Source organism: Octopus bimaculoides, chromosome 19 (assembly GCF_046866305.1).
Source record: "Octopus bimaculoides isolate indiv1 chromosome 19, ASM4686630v1, whole genome shotgun sequence".
Taxonomy (NCBI): Eukaryota; Metazoa; Mollusca; class Cephalopoda; order Octopoda; family Octopodidae; genus Octopus; species Octopus bimaculoides.
The window spans coordinates 14,629,360-14,641,568 of record NC_142946.1 but is presented as its reverse complement, the minus strand read 5'-3'; positions in this window follow the sequence as shown (position 1 = coordinate 14,641,568).

The window sequence follows — 12,209 nt, the reverse complement described above, 5'->3', positions numbered from 1 at the left end:
ATATATATTATATATATATATATATATATATATATATATATATATATATATATATATATATATATATATATATATATATATATATATATATATATATATATATATATATATATATATATATATATATATATATATATATATATATATATATATATATATATATATAATATATATATATATATATATATATATATATATATATATATATATATATATATATATATATATATATATATATATATATATATATATGTATGTTTGTGTGTGTGTGTGTGTGTGTGTGTGTGTGTGTGTGGGTGTGGGTGTGTGTGGGTGTGTTTATGTGTGTATCTTTGTATGTGGAAGTTAATGAATGCCTATCTAATAACTCACTTATAATGAGGCTATGTCAATGCACGCTTGTATCTGCGATGAAAATATATAGTATAGTTTTACCATTTGTTTTCGTTTTTCTGTGATCAAACTCAACAGACATTTCTATAATTGCGTTTAACGTCTGTCTATCGATTCCTGAATGCATGATTTGTCACCTGCATTGTTGTGAGAAAGTTATCTATGCCAACACTTAGATATACAAACATACAAGCATACTTATAAACATGCGTATAAAGTAAAGAATATATAATGATATAGGTGTATGTATATATATATATATATATATATATATATATATATATATATATATATATATATATATATATATATATATATGTTATCTATGAATCTATCTATCTATCTATATATCTATCTATATATCTATATATCTATCTATCTATCTGCATGAAATCCAAGATAGTTTAAGAAATATAGAAGTCCAAGAACACATAAAGAGAACTAAATAATTGATGAAAATGCAGTAAAGAAAATTCTCAATTTGGAACATCCCAGAACCGAATGGGTTCCAAGCTTATTGGATGAAGACACAAAGAGGGCTCCTTGAAAAGATAGCAGAGCAGCTAGATGTGCATTTGCAGGAAAGCGCAGTACCCAGCTGGATGTCAAAGGGAAATACATTATGTACCAAAGATCTTGAAAAGGGAATGCTGCATCCAACTTAAGCGCAATAACATACCTTCCGCTAATGTGGAATCTAATGTCAGCTGATTTGGCAGATGATGTACATAAAAGCTTGGACAAAAGTCGGCTGCTACCAATTGAACAGAAAGGACGCTGGAAAAGGAGCAGTAGAACGAAGAACCAGCTCTTAGTTAATATTCTAATTATCAGGAACTGCAAGAGAAGACATACAGACCTGAGCATGGCTTGTGTCGACTTTTGCAAAGTCGATACCACACTCCTGGATAATAAGAACAATGGAAATGTATGAAGTAGCAGAGAATATGAGAAACGTAAAATGGAATAGCATGAAATGATGGAAAACGGAATTGACATTCTGGGAGCAATTACTAGGAGAGGTGAATATCAAGAGAGGAATACTTCAGTGGGACAGTGTGTCCACACTGATATTCATGCTAGGAAATATTCGTGAGTGAAATACTACAGAAAAGAAAATTGGGGCATGATCTAGAAAGTGGTAAAGGAAAACTAAACCACTTGCTATTCATGGGTGACTTGAAGCTATTAACAAAAACAGAGGCAGAACTGGTCAGCCTAGTCCAATGATATTAAGATGGAGTTTGAACAGTCAAATTGTGCTACGACATTGATGAGTTAAAGAAAGCTTGCCAGGACAGAAAGCATATATATGCCAAGTGGTTAAATCATGATGGCAATTGAACCTCAATCCAGTTATAACTATCTGGGAATACTTGACCATGCACACACTTGATGGTCAACTTTATGAATGTGTGTCTCCGCTGTGTCGAATCTTCAATAGAGTGGATGAAATCATTGCCCATATTACGAACAAATGTCCTAGTCTTGCCCCAAACGACTACAAGTTGTGACGACACAACCAACGCAAAGTACTATATTGGAAACTTTGCAAAATGTGAAGGCTAGACAGAGGCAAGAGTCGAACAGTAGCAAAATCCTCTGAGATTCCCTCATCCAATCAGGTATTAGAGCATAACAGAGCGGTCCTAGATGGAAAAGGTACAACCTCATGAACTATATAGTTGATGTTGCATGTCACGTTCACCTACGAATAGTCAAGAAGGAAGACAAAAATATAGATAGATATAATCCTCTTAAGTACAATATAGCGCGGCTATGGAAACATAAGCAAGTAAAGATAGTGCCAATTTTTGTTAGATCCTTCGGAAAAATATTAGAAGGCATCAAGTGGAATACAAAGAAAATTAGAAACGTGTACCCAGTAGAACTGTTACAAAAGCTTTGCCTAAGTCCTAGATAGCAGAAAAGAACAAGTACGCTGCAGGTAGTAAGCCCTCTACGCATGGAAGAATCCAGGAGCTTCAACAAGACCTGTGATAAAGAGAAAATAATAACAGTAATAATAATAATAATAATAATAATAATAATAATAATAATAATAATAATAATAATAATAATAATAATAATAATGTATACGTACATCTGTTATATGTTATCTCACTATCTCTGTCTGTCTTTCTCATCTCTCTCTTTCTGTCTCTCTCTCTCTCTCTCTCTCTCTCTCTCTCTCTCTATATATATATATATATATATATATATATATATATATATATATATATATATAAGATACATTCATAGATATGTAGATAATCATATAGATAGATATGAACATATACACAAACATATATATGCTATTAAATACTAATGTTCTTATTCCATCCACAGAATTTGAGCAACATCTATAGTGATGACATATACGTTGCTGGAATGAAATGTGGATATGTACATTAATGCACACGTACCTATACATACACACTCATACGTACATTTCATTTTGCTGTATGATCTAGCATTCAGGAACACGCACGTATACACAAAATCACACACACACACAAGCACACTATATGCATAAACTCGTATACATTTCTTCACAAATATATACATGCCTACATGCAATTAAATATTGTTGTGGAAGACTATATTATTTTGTACGGCGTGAGACGACAGATAATTATGTTGTTGCATAGAGAAGTCTTCCTAGTTGAGAATAGTCATTTTCGCGAAAGAAAACCTAACGTATATCAATGTTGTATCACTTACAGAATCAGAAAATCCACTTGGTAACAATTTTTTGATGGCGAAAATGTTTTCCCAAACACATCCACACACTTAATCTTTTATTTTTCACTTGCAATAGATGGGAACTGACAAGTTCTTCATTCTTGGCACTGTATATAATTATTACTCTATTAATTCAACTGAGATCTGATGGACAGTTGGCTATCTACACTGCTTCGATTTTCCTTGCCAAATTCGGTCCTCAACCTCTTATCAATATATTGGTTTATGTCTTTCTCTACATCAGTTTCTCTGTGAAAACACAGAGACATACGCATATACACATATACATAACATATGGCTGTTCGTACATAGTTGTACATATAGAAACACTCGCACAGTCACATATTTACACATACACGGATATACATACGCGTGCGCTCTCATATGTAGATTATAATTTGCAGAATAATATTAGACGTAGACAGAACCTAGATAGAATGGACATAGTGAAATCAGAAAGACGAACATTAGATATATTTGGGAATGTATTCCAACACTATGCCATTCTCATCAGGTCCAGATGCTGTTATTCTTGACACTTTACAAAACTCACCTGACAGTACAATTAACATTGTTTTTATAACTTAGTCGGAACCGCTGAACATAGCAATGTCCATCTACTCTTTCCCAACTCCCATAAAATTACCGATGTACTAGAATAAATTTGTCTCAGTGTCACACCATACTCCTGCCTAACAACAAGCTGCATTATATCACAGCATTTCCTGCATTTACTATTACCCTTTTCGATTTAAAGAGTTGGCTACGCTCATGCCAATCATACTCTGATATTTCTATAAGACATGTCCATTCTTTTCAAAACACATTTAGACTGTCCAAAGCCACATGGTGGAAAATCAATAATCTTAACCACGCATGGAAATCTGAATTAACATACATACTTGTCATTACTTTTATATCATGATCTGCGTTGGTTGTGATATTTCATGTAAAGTAACAATTCCGAGAGAATGCGACCTCTATGTTTTACACTTTTGATGTTGGAAGTGTGACCAGTGATATCTAAAGCTTTATGGCAAACATTTACTCACAATGTTTACATTTCATTCTCTATACCTTTATACGGCCTTCACATTAATTATGATTTCAACTTTTGGCACAAGAACGGTATTTTTGTGGAAGGGGATAAGCTGGTTCTTATGCTATCGACCCTGATAGATGCAAGGCAAAGTCGACCCCGGTGTCATATTTACTCAGAATGTAAGTCAGACGAAATACTTCTAAGCATTTTTGACCGGCGTGCTAACAATGCTGCTAGCTCGCAGCATTCTGCCGATTAAATAGTCCATTCTATTAAAGGCACAGGGCCTGAAATTTTGGGGAGGGTTCTGGTCGATTACATCAACTTCAGTATTTCACTGGTACTTCTGACTATTCTATGATAACAGGTTTTTTGTCATTGCTCCAAAGCAACAAATCAAAATTAAATACGTTGTCAGATAACATATATCTATAAATGATGACGCTACAAGAGCTCGATTTTGAGAATATATTTTAAATCAAATGTAATTTATATAGACAATTCGGTAACTGACAATATATTATCCTATGTGTTCATATATATCCAAGAGTATAGGATGCCATTTCAAAAACGGTATTTGTTTGTGCATGAAGATGATCCACTCATAGCGGAGATGACACGTCCTTGGAGAAAATACCATTTAGTTTACAGGCGAGAATTCAATGAACCGTGAAGAAGACTTTCGGACACTATCGTCTCCACAGCGTATTCATTCCACTATGCTACACTGAGAGAAGATGGTAGAAATCACCCATCAAACTATCCAAAATCATGCAATTGTTCCCTATATGATTCAAATTATTGTGACACAAGTATAGTATATACCAGCAATTTATATAATGACTTACATGTTTGTACTTTATTCTGTTCGTTTATTCCAACAGATGTTCTAATACAAATATGTACAATGCGTCCTGCCAAATCGAACGTATTGATGCTATCACGCTATATTGCTCATGCAAACGCCCTGATTGAGTTTTCCTTTTGTTTTTCATGGATCGATAAATCGAAATGCCGTTAATATACTGAGGTCAAATCAATAGACCACGACCCGCACTTTTTTCTTAATAAAACACGGTTTGCGAATAATAAAGAAAATAAGAACAAAATATAAGCGGAAAATCAATATTTTTCTCAGTGTTTCATAACGTTGAGACAGAAAACAGTGCTAAACTCAACAGTCGTCTCTTAATTTATCATCTGTTCTTTAACTGAATGAACAGGAAACTCTGGTTATTCATTTTCACAATTTCTTTTACTATTTATTGTAGAAGTCTTGTGTCATTTACCATCTAATTCGCACACATGAAGACATTAAGAGTCGCACGCATATGCAAATAAACACACACATTTGCACATTCGCATAGCCCATATGTGTGTGTGTGTGCGTGTATGTGTTTATGTGTGTATATATTTGTGCACGTGTGCGTGTGTGTCTTGGTGTGTGTGTAAATAGATAAATAGGGTATATATGTGTATATATATGTGTGTGTGTGTATGAATATATATATATATACATATATATATATATATATATATATATATATATATATATATATATATATATATATATATATTTGCACATAGGTACACGCATACATAAGGCAATTATATGCACATAAGAGTATATATACGTTTATATACATATAATATATATATATATGTCTATAATATAAATACGTGTATATACAAATACATATATAGATATATATTATACATTTATATACATATATATATATATATATATATATATATATATATATATATATATATATATATATATATATATATGTATATATATATATATATGTGTGTGTGTGTGTGTATGTGTATTTAAGTGTGTGCGTGTGTTTGTGTGTGTGTGTACATATATACATACACACAGAGACACATACACACACGTACCTACCGATTCTTATCCTTATACAGAATTTTATAATAGGATTGCTTCCCTTTTAAGTATCCATACTCCCTCTTCCTGTATCACTAATCCCATTAAATATAAACGTAATCTCTATTATTTTCCAATTTTACTCAGCAATAAATTTTAACTGTCAAGTTTCTGAACAATATATTAACTTATTGTTCTACTTTCTTTGTTTTAAAAATGATTTTTGATTTTTTTTTGTTTTTTTTTCTGTTACATTCTCGTATTCGTATATGTTTTTATCTTCATTTTCTATATTTTCATTATATATTTTTTAGTGTTTTTTGTTTTTTACTATTTCTTACTTTTGAAATTCTGAATTGGTATTTTTTTCCTCCGTTGCCAGTTTATTTACCGATATCCTTTCTGTTTTGTTTTCAATATTTTTTGCTCTTTTCTTATTTTCTTTTTCACTTCATCTACTTCAACCAGTTTTACACCATTTTTCTGTCCTTTTATTGTAGTTTCAGTTCATTTAATTTTTTCTAAATGTACTGTTAATTATTTATTTTTCACCGTATTTTCTTATATGTACTCTACATCAATATATACGAGTACTACTTCTTCACCAAACGCAACACTTATCACTACAACTAACGCCAGCAACACCATCATGACTACTACTACTACTACTACTACTACTACTACTACTACTATCACCACCACCACCACCACGAACGCCACCACCACGAACACTACCACCACGAACACTACCACTATTATTTTCTTTATTGGCCACAAAATGAAAGGGACAAAGGGAGGCTAGGCAAAAATACTTTAACACAATAACAATGAAAACAAAATGTACGAAAGAGCGGTGATTTTGACCGTGGGGCAACCAAGGAAGCCTATACATTGTGGTCACTATGTCCGCCAATGTCATTTGAGGTGGAAACTCACTCCGCATCATCCGATCCGGCCTTGGCGTATGTTCAGACTTGGCCAATTCACATGGTTCGTCCTCACCATATTCACCCAGTTTTAAACAAATATACTGGGCCAAGCACTTACCTCTCTTCCCTCAGCTTCCTTTTCATTTTTAACTTGAAAAAGTCGTCGAGAGCATGAGCAAAGAAAAAAGTATATGTCTTAACTTATTTCAACCTCGTCTACCACACAACCCCTTTCATCATGGCCACCATACAGAGAAAAGTATCTTCCCTTAACGGTCAGAAGAAGGCTGCGGGGCAACCAACAGTATGAATTTTGTTCATAAACAGAAACGTCCTGCACGCCTCAACACTTGTTCCAAATGCTCCAAAAGACTGCAATGCCGGTACACTGATCAATTGCTTTCAGATGCGTGTATTCACCCTGTGTACATCTCACATATGTCCGTAAGACAGAAATTTGTGTCCATAGAGTTTGTCTAGAAAACTACGATTCTCCGCCGCCACCCTACCACTGCAAGTCCAACAAATTTTGGGAAATGTCCATGAGTCTTGGTCCAAATATTTCTCGGGAAATTACAAGACGATTCAACTCTTGGCCGTCACTAATTCCGTATGGAATTGCAGTGTGGAAATTCTAAATACCTCAGTTGCAGACTGGCAGAAGACAGTCTACGTTTGGTCACACTAACAAGCGGCAAGCACATCTTTTCTGTGTACACATAAACCGGGACCCTGGTTCTCTCCATGAGACACACTGCAGAAAATCCTGTCTAAAATATAGCGAGATCTCCGATACTATTATAAGGAATTCGGAGGCCTACTCGAACCTTCTGCATCCAATTTCATGCAAGATGTATCTCGAAGCCTCCAGTTTCCGTACCAATGCCTGGGGAGCCAGCACATGCAAAAGAAACAAGATTTGACATACTTGACGGACCGAACGTTCGTTAATACATGATTCCGACGTGCAGGTATTCACTTTGACCACCGCCGATCAGATGTCGCTGTACATCGCAGCGATCCAACCACTGAAGAGGGGGACCAAAAACTGCCATCGGGAGGACAGCTTTGGTAGTCGATTCTATGAAAAGCATTTCGTTCACCCAAGCTGATCAGGGACCTATCCATGCCATGTTTCTTACCTACTCTCTCTAAGATGTAAGAGATGAGGCGGAGTTTATCGTGTTTAGATGAGTTTGGAATGACACATGTCTGTGCATCATGAATAGCTCGCTATCCCAGCCTCTGGAAGAAGATTCATGCATCGGGAAAAATGAGTGTGGCTCCCATTATCTGGGTCTCTGCCTATGGATCCTATCTAATGTTGACCGTAGAGATCACAATTTTTTTGTCCCTCCCCCTCAACATCGCTTGACAACAGATGCTGGTGTGTTTACGACCCGTAAACTAGCTGTTCGGCAAAAAAATCGATAGAATAAATACTAGGCTTACAAAAAAATAAGTCCTGGGGTCGATTTGCAGCAACTGTGATAATAAATACTTTTATTGGTTTCACGTTTACTGATACTATCATTGCTGCTGCTGCTGCTTCAGTTGTTACTTCTCCACCTCCTTTGTGTTTTGCTCGCCCTACAACCCTAACCCTAACCCTAACCCTAACCCTAACCCTTATTCCACTACTAATGCTGCTGATGCTGCTTCTTCTTCTTCCAATCTCCCTAAAATTCCGTATGTTACTTAAGCTTTTTTTGTTTTCTTTTGTTCCTTTTCCATTCGCCATTTTCATTTATTTTCAACTTCATACAAGTTATAACAATGTGTTGAAGTGACAAGAACTTCAGGTTTCTAAACCATATATATTTTTATAACTTATATTATTCATTTCGAAATCCTATTTTCATTCCTGCATTTCACTTTGAAATATTAGCGAATGTGCATTGGGAAATATATCTCTCTTGTCACCCATGGCACTTATACGTTTCATACTTTTGTTTTTAACTTTGATTTATGCCAGATCAACTCTTATCGAGTATAATACGTTTTGAGAAATTTTCAGACATTAAACTTATTGTTATTTTTTTGGCAGGACTTGTCTAACATGTCATTTTAGGTCAATAGGGTGAAGATTTCCTAGCTAATTTTAAGTGGCTGCTCGAGTGAGTAGGCTCTCATTCGCTGTTTTAATAATGTTTCCGTCATTTAGATGACTTAATTCATTGAATATATTTAGTAAATTGTTAACGTAAAAACACCAAAGCAACAAGAAATACTTTAACAGATATATATACACACACATATATATATATATATATATATATATATATATATATATATATATATATATATATATATATATATATGTATGTATATATATATATATATATATATATATATATATATATATATATATATATATATATATATATATATATATATATATATATATATATATATATATATATATATATATATATATATATATATATATATATATATATATATATATATATATATATATATATATATATATATATATATATATATATATATCACGCAGCATAAATCACTTCTTTCGTTCTTCTACAAAATTTATTTACATATCCCATTTGGGCTTTGTTATTTGCCTCTCTTAGTAAATAAATTTTGTTGCGATAGAGCAAAGCCATAATTAAAACATTGACTCCAGGTAATGCACACAAAGACAAATTTCTGCAATGATGTTATTCTCTTCGTAGACACATTTTCTATACGAAAGATTTTCAAACGTGATAACATTTCACAAACAATATAAATGTAGCATATAGACAACACGGAGGTTATTCGTATTCCACCGATAAGATATTGATCACATTTAACTATAGAAAATCATCAACCAATCAATACATGCTTCCTATTGTTGAATGCTTGAACAACTGCCTAAAAGAAGAAGAAAAAAATAGACTGAGGTCATGGATGATGTAATTCTTTGAATGAGAGAAGGACTGTAGATCGTAAATAGAATAATTTGTTTGTAACACACAACAATGTGTAATCAGTAACAAGACCATCAGATTGTATGGGGAAAAATATTAAATTTTATAGAGTATCAAATAGATCTCCTTATTTTATATTATATCATCTACTTAATGTCTTCCAGAAAATAAAAGAAAAAACTGATATACTCCAGTTCTCAAATTGATCAGTAAAATCCTTTGAAGGCATTTTATTTCGAGTTACCAAGAAAATATTTAAAGCTTAAAATTCGTGCAAAGAAATTGGAACCACTTCTCACGCAAACGTATTCTGGTGTCTTCCACGAGTATGAGTATTGTTTAGTCATTTCCGAGACGCAGTTAATATTCATTCCAATAAGTCCTTGATACTCTAACTTGTGGAGCTGCTTTGAGCACTGTTTAATTTTTATCAGAGCATTTGCACAAGTATTTCGGATACGTGTCAGCTTGTTCTCTTCCTAGAATTGCTGGTGCGTTCCAAACATATGCATTATTTTTCAAATCTTTCATGATTTATTTTAAATATTATTGGCTTGTTATTTTATTTGTTCCTGTAGTTTTCTATTCTATTTATTGCTGTTTGGTAGTATTGCATTGTCATTGATTTAATATTATTATTACCTCCACCTTAGCGAAGGTGGGGATATATTCAGTCGCGTTTGTTTGTTTGTTTGAGTGCGGACAAGATATCTCAATATCCACTGGATGGATTCACATGAAACTTTCAAGGACGTTTGGCCTCGTGACTAGCACGAACTGATTAGATTTTGGAATCGATCTGCTGTCAGGCAAGAGTTCTGGATTATTGGATATATTTGCTTTACTTTACATGAAGTAATGCGTTGACTTTCAAATTTTTCTCTGATCATTTGCCTTCAAAGCACGTTCATGGTTTCCGTGTAAGTTATGGCAGCGTTACTGTTTGCAAAGTTTAATTTTCGTTTCTCTATTATTAATTTTACTCATGTCACTATCTATACCGATGGATACATATTGAAAGTACATAAATACACGGCAGCAAAGCCGTTCAGAAATTAAATGACTTTAACATGTTCAGTAACAATAATAATTTTAATTTATCCATGACAATTTTTAGCTTTACCAATTTTGAATATATCGATCCTGCTTAATACCTATTATCTACTTGATAATTGCATTTCTAGCTCTGCCTTGAAGAGGTATCATGCAGATTATTATTATTATTATTATTATTATTATTATTATTATTATTATTATTAATATTATTATTATCATTATTTTTATTATTATTATTATTGGTGTTGTTGTTGTTGTCGTTGTCGTTGTCGTCGTCGTCGTTGTTGTTGTTGTTATTATTATTATTATTAACTTTGTTGTTATCATTACTGCTATCAATTTAATTATTATTAAGGCGACGAACTGATAGAATCTTTAACGTGAAAGACAAAATGATTAATGGCGTTCCGGCACTCTTCGTGTTCTGAGTTCAACTTTCGTCGTTTTCGATTTACCTTTCATTCTTTCTAGCTCGGAGCAATAGATTCAATGTAATCGACTCAAACCTCTTCAAACAATTTCCGGCCTTGTGCAAAATACGTAACCATTATTATCATCATCATTATTATTATTATTATTATTATTATTATTATTATTATTATTATTATTATTATTATTATTTTCATCATTATTATTTTCATCATTGTCATTCATTGTACGCGCTGTTATAAGTTGCAGACGCTAAAAGCATTTCTCCGATAATTAGCAATGACTTTCAAGTTGAACGCAGGTATTAATTTTCATTTTGAATATTATTTGAACTAGGGTTATTACTGGAAATTTTAGAATGTCTGCAGTCTACAGGGGTTAGACAGCAAGGTTGGTTTTGTTAAAACTTCCATTTTATTTTCTGTCTAACTCTAGCGCAAAAATGGCTTCTTTTTCCGATCAACTCTCAAGTGAGTTTACATTGAACGAACCAAAGCAGCTAGCGCAAAAAATGTTAATAAAATATTAAGATTTAAAATATTAAAGAAAGAAAAGACAGCCAACAAATGTGATGATTTTTCCATAACAAAAAAAGAATGCAGTATAACAGACAAAATATTTCACAGCTATGTCGACGTGAAAACCTATGACAACAATTATAGATATCCAAATACAAATTTAAGCGTGATATTTCTTGAATATAAAGAAGTGCAAGCGTTCAAATCTTCCTTCCTAAAACAAAAAAAATATCACCAGGGAACATATTGATAAAGGAAATAACATGTAGGCGC